At 40.1% G+C, this 10,222-nt stretch overlaps 1 protein-coding gene across 1 annotated transcript in view; it reads left to right on the forward strand.

The window, feature by feature from the left end:
* Positions 1-9,998, forward strand: part of LOC138260829 (ranaspumin-like) — a 62,112-nt gene extending 52,114 nt beyond the window's left edge. The window contains exon 11 of the mRNA XM_069209254.1: positions 9,810-9,998. The gene's annotated coding sequence lies outside the window, so the exon portion shown is untranslated. The remainder of the gene's footprint in view (positions 1-9,809) is intronic.
* The last annotated feature ends 224 nt before the right edge of the window (positions 9,999-10,222 follow it).

Consider the following 10,222-nt stretch of genomic DNA (forward strand, 5'->3'; position numbering starts at 1 on the left):
TACCCAAAGGTGCCTTTGAAGTGGAGGAGATTTCCAAGAGTGGTTCTGAAGTGCACAAGTTCCTCTTTCAACCCAGTCCTGTCTGCCAGGTTATCTGTGGGGGGTTATTAGTCCTTTGTGTGTTGTCAGGCCACTAGAGTTTAAAGTGCAATTGAGAGCCCCTCCACCCTTCCTGCCTTAGAAGACCCATCCGTATGCAGTTAAGAGCAGATGCAGCTGAGTGGCTGCGTTTATGGCTGACTGAGTGGAATGCACAAGGGGGGCTGTCAACCAGCACAGACCAGGCGTGGATTGGAGATAGGCAGTAAGGCACAGAGAGCAGTATGTGCAGAGAAATGCCTACTTCGTAAAAGTGGCATTTCTAAAATAGTAATGTTAAATCCACCATCACCAGTCCGCAGGATTTCTGACTGCCATTCCAACCATACCAAACATGACAATGCCACTCCTTTCAAATCAGAAAGTACAACTTAAAAGTATATAAGGAAATTTACAAGCTGTCCCATGAGAGGAGCAGGTTTCACAGTAGTGAAATCTGATTTTTGTAGCATTTCACTACCTGGACAAGTAAAACGTCCAAGTACATGTTCTGCCTTTACTTAAATAACAATCTGCCATGTGGGCTTCCTAGGGCCTACCGTAGGTGTGATTTGTATGTAATAAAAAGGGAGTTTCAGGCTTGGAAAGTAGTTTTAAAAACCATATCAAAGAGACAGTGAAACTGCACACAAAGCCCTTATAATGGCAGGCATGTGGCATGGTTAAGGGGCTACTTAAGTAGGCTGGCACAATCAGTGCTGTAGGCCCACTAGCAGCATTTAATTGACAGGCCCTGGGCACATGTAGTACACTGTACTAGGGACTTACAAGTAAAGTAAATATGCCAACTGCATATGAGTCATTGTGACCATGTTTTAGGGAGACAGCACATGCACTTTAGCACTGGATAGCAGTGGTAAAGTCCCCTGAGTTATGAAGCCAACAAAAACGATGTCAGAAAAAGAGGAGGAGGAAGGCAAAAATGTTGGGGTGACCCTTCAGAGAGGGCCATTTTCTGACAAAGGGCACCCCACGTAATTGCTCCATCTACAAATGCACGTGATATCTTCATGAACCCTTTATAAACCCAGGTAATGGTGTCAGGGCCACATGTAGAAACAATGGTGTACTCCCTGAGTACTCACTGCCTAATTAGCAGAGCAGTTTACAACAAAACATAATTTATGCAATATGTAAATCTGTGCAGTAATTCTAAAACATTTAATTTGGCACCTAACCTATGCTTGTGGCACTTATGCAGTGCGTCAATACCTACCTTTGGCTTGAACATAGACAGTTGACAAACTAATTTCTGTAATCCTCCAAGCATTTGACTTACAAAATGTTTTAATTAGCACTGTGTTGAATTACAATATTTATAACATATAACACAGAGAACAACACAATTCTTTCGAATTTCTAATCAGTCAGTATGTGTATTTCTTTAACAACTCTCCTTCCCAGGCATAAAAGTTACTTTCACTTGGACAAAGCGTTGTTCATTAGCCCTCTCGCTGGCACTGCTATACCTGGTTAGCCTTTCCTTCAATACAGATTAGGATCATGCTGTTTAGGGGTTCTTAGCATGTGCCTGCACCACACCTTATAGCTTCAGCATGTACAGGCTCGAAGGTTACAAGTCACAGTGTTGCATCACCATACCGTGGCATGGAGGGAAGTGAAGTTGTTTTCTCCTCAGTGAAAGATTACTTAGTGGTCTCTAGATAGGCAGACCCAAATGACAGTCTTTGGAAAACATTAAGGCCCATATTTAAGAAAAAGTGGTGCATCAGATCAGATACACCACGTTTACCGCGCCCCCCTATCAGCACCTAATGACACCATGGTTGAGCTGTATTTAATATATGCTGTACCATGGTGATCATTAGCGCAATAGCATCAACATTTTTGACACTATTGTGGTGCTTTGCTACATTAGCGTAATTTTTTTTTAATCTAGTTTGGCAAAGTGCAAGGAGGCCCATAAGTTTCTATGGGAGCATCATTTTAACACCTGCTCTGAGCAGGTGTTAAAAATGACGTCAAAAGTGACGCAGTGAAGTCCATAAAATTTTGCTGTGGCATTTATGCGTGCCTTCTAGCTCAGGAAGGCTCCTTAAATTCTATGAGGTGCTGGATGCAAAATACATGTTTGGATTAACCAAGCCATGAAAATCAAGATGAGTAAGGATATGCATGTTATTTTAGTAGTGCTGTCTTGCGTTACCCAGCATCGGGGAGGCTTTACATCGGTACAGCATGGACATTCCTGTCCATCTGCCCATGTATTCTGATGGACACCTATGTTTACTTAGCTCAGTAAACATGGGTTTGAAGCAATATAGTGCACCTGCCCGTGGCTGCCGTAATGAGGAGAAACATCTTTATTTGCACTTGTTACTTCCTCTTTGAATATGTGCAAATGTGTTCTGGCACATAAGCCTCCAACAATAGCTTTTATGCAATAAGGTATACCTTGTTACATACAACTACACTGACTACAACTCAGGTACTCTTGCTTCATTGCACTAAGCAGTGTACCAGCATCATAGAAAAGCAGAAATATGCTATATCTTAGTAGACATTGCACATTCCTGCTCTCTTTCTCTTGTGACAGGTCTCTTTGAAATTAATAAAGTTCCTGAGCGTCCCTAACTGTCTTCCTGCAGGGAAAAGAAAACCACCGCTAGGCACCCATGCCAGTGTCTCTCCTCTATGAGAAGTTTTCACACCACATTCAGGCCAAGTACAATCTGTACAATTGAATATATGTAATGACATTTTACTTCACCATTAGATTGGATTTTTATTAAATATACAAAATAATCTTTGAACGTCTTTGAATGAAGTTTATAGCTGGTGCAGATCAACAGGTACATATAAAAGTGTATCCTATATAGTTTGACTATCCCAAGTGCTTGTAACAGTCTCACCAGGGACAATGTCAGTTTAGGCCAAACAAAGGGGGACAAGGAGGTTTTAAGGGGGAGGGTCTATCCTCCTTGAAGCTACAGTAAACATATTTAGAGATCCAAACTAGAAGGGTAAACTTCCACTGAAAAAAGTTTTTTGTTAGAAAAACCCTTACCCACCAAGGTTACCCCATGGTGGCATGCTTCATCATTGGGTTTCCTCCCCTTCTGCTGCAGAAAGAGGTGCGCTGTGAGCGATGGAATATGTGGGAGCACTGTTGGTATCAACAAGGTGAAATGCTAGGAAAGGAAAGAGAGGTGGGGTCTTGGTAAGTTAAAAATACTACCCTCTGGATGATACTACTAATTTAATATGTCTCACAGTATTGTTAGGAGGGTGGGTATATTATGTACCTGTCCTCCTTAGTGGTCTACATGTTTCGGAGTTTACTCCTAAACTCCTCATCAGGACCAAAGTGATCTCCCCAGTATCACTCCTTGTGCGCCTACCACTAATGGAAGTACTATTACTATTCACTGTGGTAAGGTGACATTTACAATTAAATTAAGTACTACCTATCAGCATCAATGTTCTGCTGGGCAAATCTGTGGAAGAAAGAGGGAAAAATAAAATACGTAAATGCATCTCTCAGGGGTGTGGTGCCCTTGTCACCATCATCCAGCCAAATGGCACCAGTAAATATACATAAAAACGAATAACAAGACGTACTACATAACACTACAAAACACTTAAAACATGTGAGGCACATCTAAGAAAACACAAGTTGTGCATGTGTGACCTACTTTCAATGTTTATGGTAATGGCATCATAGGTCCTCCGGGAGAGGGGATGTGCTTGTAGTCACGCTCAGAAAAATATATATAAATAAAAATAAATTAATATGCGGTGAAAGTCAGACCCAACAAGCGTGTTGCTACCATTGTAGGTGTTATAGAGCATAGTACACATTTACTTCTTCAAAGCGATACTACCGCCAATAACTTACTTCTCACCTCACTGCGGCCTTAATTCTACCGCAATCCCTGTAGGGATACAGTATTTGTAATGGAGAACTACTTGCGCGTCCAGGCTTGTCGGCGTGTAAAAGACTAGACCGACGACCTTCAAAGATGGCGGTCGTCTGTGGCCTAAGGAAGGACTGTGAGGGCCCCGACATATGGGTGCCCCTCCAGATGCCTGCATTGATATGGTATCACTTAACTTAAAAAAGGTCACACAACAAGGCCAGAAAAAAAGGGTGGGTGGGTCAGGGGAGAGAGTATGTGGGAAAGGAAAGAAAAATGAAGAAAAATTACAGAAAGAAAAAGGGAGAAAAAAAGGGAAAAAAGAGGAGAGAGGGAAAAAAGAGAAAGGGGAAGGGAGAAAAGAGTGAGGGAGAAAGAGGGAGGATTATACAACATAAGAAAAATATACATGCAAGAAAAGAATTTCTCTAGTTAGGGCTGAATAAAAGGGTCGAGAAGTGTCTTAATGGTAATTGAGGAATCCAAATGAGTTAAGTCCACATATGGTGTTGGACATCTAGGTGTCTTGCTCAAGTAGGGGGAACAGTTATTAATGTTGCATTAGTTGTCCCCATGGGATGTTTTCATTGAGACCATGTTAATGAGTGCGAGTAGTTTGAAGACCCAGCGTTGTTCCATTTTAAGAAAGAAGGACTTAAACTTATACACCTATCCTCTTTCTTGAGTATTTTGGAATTTAGTCTGTTATAAATATACATCATACTCATTGATGGATTGATTGAGCTCCTCTAAGGGTTATTTGAGAGCCCCTGTTGACATAGATGCTTTCAGGCGAACCTCAATGGTGAGGATTTCGATTTTTAGCTCCTCTGCAAGACGCGTGGCCGTTTTTATAATCAAAATCAACCAATTGCGAGTGCAATGCCATGATATAAGTGACCAATCACCAAACGGGGTTGATGATGCTAGGATCCTCTCAACCTGAAATTCACCCTAACGAAGAGCAAAGAACAACTGGTTTTCCTTGACCTAAACATTATAGCAACGAATGGCACTCTAAAAACCACTAACCATGAGAAACCAACAGCCAAGAACTATTTGCTATTACTTGACAGTGCATACCCACGCCATCTGAGAGAGAATCTCCCATTTGGCCAGTTCATCAGACTCAGAGAAACTGTTCCAAGGTATCCGATTACAAACAGCAAGCTCAGAACCTGGCATCCAAATTGGAGTCTAGGAGCTACCCCCCAAGAATCATCAGCCATGCTATGAAACAAGCATGCAACAACAACAGGCAGGCCCTTTTGGACACCCCCCCTTCGAAAGAGAAAGGAGAAATGCCCATATGTATCACCACATTTAATGTAGCCTCCAATCTGGTACATAAGATTATTAACAAACATTGGTGCATTCTGAACAGCGGCCGCCTGAACCTTCCCAAACCTATGTTTTCCCAAAGACATGGCAAAATCATAAAGGACATTCTGGTACACACCCAACTATGCCAACCCAAGAGAGGGTTGAATACCACCAACCTCCTACCACCACCCACAGGACATTATCCATGTGGCAACTGTAGTGTATGCCGTTTGACACGTGCAACCAAGAGGGTCACTTTCAATAAAGACTCCACATGGGATATCAGAGGTTTTAACAATTGATACACCCAAGGAGTAGTTTCTATGATTACATACCCATGCAATCTGCATTACATTGGAATGACTACCCGCAAAGCAAAGATTCGCATAGGGGAACATCGCAGTAACTTAAGGTGTGGCCGCGCTATGACAAAAATGTCCTCCCATTACATCGCTAGCGCCCACACAGTAGATGATTACCAACGGGTCAATCTCGACATCACAAGGAGGTTACGTCTGAGTCCTTCCTTCTTGAAAGGGAACAACGCTGGGTCTTCAAATGACGCACTCATCAACATGGTCTCAACAAAAACATCCCATGGGGACAACTAATGCAACATTAATAACTGTTCCCCCTACTTGAGGAAGACAACTAAATGTAGAACACCATATTTGGACTTAACTCATTTGGACTCCTCAATCACCATTAAGACACTTCTCTACCCTTTTTTTCAGCCCTAACTATGGACATTTTTTTCTTGCATATATATTTTTCTTATGTCCTCACTCTTTTTCCCCCTTCCCCCTTCTCTTTTTTTTGACCTCTCCTTTTTTTCTCTTCATTTATTCTTCTGTAATTTTCCTTCATTTTTCTTTCCTTTCCCACATACCCTCTCCCCTGCCCCCCCTTTTTTTCCTGCCTCGGTGAGGAGTAGGTTACTGGCGGGAGTGTCGCTTTGAAGAAGTAAGAGTGCACTATGCTCTAGACCACCTGCAGTGGTAACAATCTGCTCGTTGGGTCTGACTTCCATTGCATATTTATTTATTTTTATTGATATATATTTTCCAGTGTGTGACAATAAATGAAGGATCTATGTTTATGATAAAGAATTGAGTAGTTAATCAAGGAATCATCTGAGTTAGTATGATGCTGAGTTAAATAGTTCATCCTTAGGCCATTCTTAAGAACAATCCTATTAGGCTCTCACTTTACTAGAGAATTGCTTACCATTTCCAGTCATCGAAATGACAGGTAGTGAAGGTCTACACCGCCATCAGATATAGGTGCTTGTAGTAAAGTTTAATAGTTGACAGTTTTTTAGTATAATCTATTTGCTTGAACCTGTCTGATATACCTTGTACATTACCTAGTACCTAGGAATGATTTTTTATTGTTATTGGTTTCTGTTGTTATGAATACAATAATGATCAAGTAAGTATTCAATATAAGGTCAGGCATATACCAATAAGTTACATTAAGTCCTATCAATGTAGGCAATCAGAGAACAGCATACAGTATCCTCCCGGAGGACCTATGATGCCATTAGCATAAACACTGAAAGTAGGTCACGCATGCACAACGTGTATTTTATTAAAGGGGCCTCATGTTTTTTAAGTGTTTGTAGTGTTTCTTATATGTAGTACGTCTTGTATTCGTTTTTATGTATAGTTACTGGTGGCATTCGGCTGAGTGATGGTGACAATGGCACCACACCCCAGAGAGATGCAATTACGTCTTTTATTTTTCCCTCTTTCTTCCACAGATTTGCCCAGCAGAACATTGACACTGATGGGTAGTATTTAATTTAATTGTATATGTCACCTTACCACAGTGAATAGCAATAATACTTCCATTAGTGGTAGGCGCACGAGGAGTGATTCTAGGGAGATCACTTTGGTCCTGATGAGGAGTTTAGGGGTAAACTCTGAAACATGTAGAACACTAAGGAGGACAGGTACATAATATACCCACTCTATTAACACCCCTTTTTAATCATACCACCCCTGTGAGACATAATTAATAGTATCATCCAGAGGGTAGTATTTTTGACTTACCAAGGACCCACCACTCCTATCTTTTTCTAGCATTTCACATCGTTCATACCAACAGTGCTCCCACGTATTCTGTCGCTCGCAGCATGCCTCGTTCTGCAGCAGAATGGGAGGAAACCCAATGATGAAGCATGCCACCAAGGGTAACTCTGGTGGGTCAGGGTTTTTCTAACAAAAAAACTTTTTTTCTATGGAAATTTACCCTTCTGGGTTGGGTCTCTAAATATGTTTAATGTCAGTTTTAGGCCTAGTCAGTGATAGAACATGCCATTTCTACTGTGTCAGAATTTTCACCATTAACTATTATGCACCCTATCTTGTGAGCAGCAAGGTTTGCTCAGGAGTAATTTGTTTAATATTTGATATCAGGTTTTCCTAACCTGTCAAAATGTTTATTTATTTCACAGACTAGACTCCCCTACACTACTCCAGTTGCTTCCAGATTGCTAGAAAAGCTTTACATATTTGTCAATCAAGATATGACACATAACCAGTGCTTCTTTGAAAATAATCGGGCATGGGCATTTGTACAATTTAAGGGTGATTATAAACACATTTTGAAAAGCTCCTCTTTTTCAACACTTGACAGAATTATACAAAATAATATTGTTTTTACATTTTCTGTATATACTTCAGAATACATTGTCTGGGATGTTTTTTTACTTGAGCCCAACCACAATTCTCTGTACTCTGTGGGGTAGAGGTCCATATAGGATCGTAAGAACGTAAGATTGTGGCAGGGCCTTACCAGTTAGGCACGCTTAGTAGTGTGCATCCAAGTTGATGGTAGTGAACAATAGTCATTCTCAACACAACATGAACACTCTCTCTTGTTCAACTGACACTCATTAGGTGACAACGGATATTTAAATGCCATATATGGTAAAAAGATGGTGGTCCATAATCACTGCCCACAAACCAGTGGTTTGGGATTGGGAAATGGAAATGGTCAAATTAGAATGAACAATATTCCAACTAGTAACTAGTTCAGCCTATTCGACCTTAAAGACATGGAAGCATGTGGGAAGTGGGACATGTATAGGATCTCCAAACTCAAAGATGTCTGTGCTAGTCATCTATGATTTTATTTAATCAACTATGCAATTTATTAGTGCTACTCAAGTCCCCAGCAATTAGGTAACTGCAGCTAGGACATGCTTTGAGAAAGTGCACTCATTGAAATAGCAACATCCCAAATACGTTCTCAACGCAAATATGGTGTTGGCTGACAACAAAGGAAATGTCCTAGATATACAAACTGCTAGTTCATAACTCATCCCACAAAATAAGTCTCCTGAGGACTCAATGGCAGAAAGGCCTGACCAATTTAAATATGCAAAGGGGAGTGGCACAATTTTACCCAAGTGATGGAGCAATCGAACGTGGACTCAGACAGGCGCAACAGAAAATTGTTCATAGGGATTTACTGCACACTCACACAGATATGTTTGGGAAGACAAATGATGATCTATGCTCTAAGGTTAGGTGAGCATTTTTTTGCCAAAATGTGGTAGTACTATAGGAGTAAGGTGTTTTGTGGTAAAGTGAAAAAAACACCTTCCAATCAAACCCCACAAAAATATATTCAACTGTTGTGTGATAGGACCGTTGGTTGCATATTGAGGCATTGTCAAGATAACAACTCGAATTTAATTAAAATGTTTTGATAAAACATGGCTGCTACGGAACAAATACAATTGATTAGCATATAGAGGTATTACTGATGTTTGGGTGAACTCTCACCGCTGTAATTGGAATTAATGTGAGAGATGCTTTATCACTGTTGCATTTGATACTGTATGCTGTTCTCTGATTGCCTACATTGATAGGACTTAATGTAACTTATTGGTATATGCCTGACCTTATATTGAATACTTACTTGATCATTATTGTATTCATAACAACAGAAACCAATAACAATAAAAAATCATTCCTAGGTACTAGGTAATGTACAAGGTATATCAGACAGGTTCAAGCAAATAGATTATACTAAAAAACTGTCAACTACTTAACTTTACTACAAGCACCTATATCTGATGGCTGTTTAGACCTTCACTACCTGTCATTTCGATGACTGGAAATGGTAAGCAATTCTCTAGTAAAGTGAGAGCCTAATAGGATTGTTCATAAGAATGGCCTAAGGATGAACTATTTAACTCAGCATCATACTAACTCAGATGATTCCTTGATTAACTACTCAATTCTTTATCATAAACATAGATCCTTCATTTATTGTAACCTGGTTAAATTCCAAAACTCCAACTCATTTAGCAACACAACCACATGCATGCAGTTTGTACAATTATACAAACTATAAAGCAGTTACTTTAATACATGAGTGAAGGTTTGTGAACTCTCATCATCAGCCTCAGTTCAACTTCATTTTCACTCAGTAACTGAACTATCTTCACTATCCTCAGTGAACTGCTCAGTATTTATGGTTGTTTTCTCTTTCCAGGGAGCACAGTCTCTGGTCTGTGCACCAGTAGAAGGATTCTGATGATGGCTGCCTGATCCTTCTCTCTTCTACATTTCTATTCAAGAGATTGCCTTCTATTCAAGTGCACAACATGCATATTGTTCACTTTGAATGTTGTATTATCCTGCTGTGTTTTGTGCCAATACGTCAATAAAGTAGCAAAAGCATACTAAATACTTTCTCATCCAAGTTACTGTGCCCCATCTACAAAGGTTACAATGTTCATTAATTAGGTCAGAAGAATACTGTCTTAAGTAGAAAAGAGTTCTGGAGTGCATTGGTAACACTTCTATTTACAGCACATATAAAATGAATGTGTGGTATGAAGATCTACAGGAAGAACAATTTTTATTACATTATTATTATTATTGCAGATAGTTGTAGGCTGTAAT

The sequence above is a fragment of the Pleurodeles waltl genome, chromosome 10 (assembly GCF_031143425.1).
Source record: "Pleurodeles waltl isolate 20211129_DDA chromosome 10, aPleWal1.hap1.20221129, whole genome shotgun sequence".
Lineage (NCBI taxonomy): Eukaryota > Metazoa > Chordata > Amphibia > Caudata > Salamandridae > Pleurodeles > Pleurodeles waltl.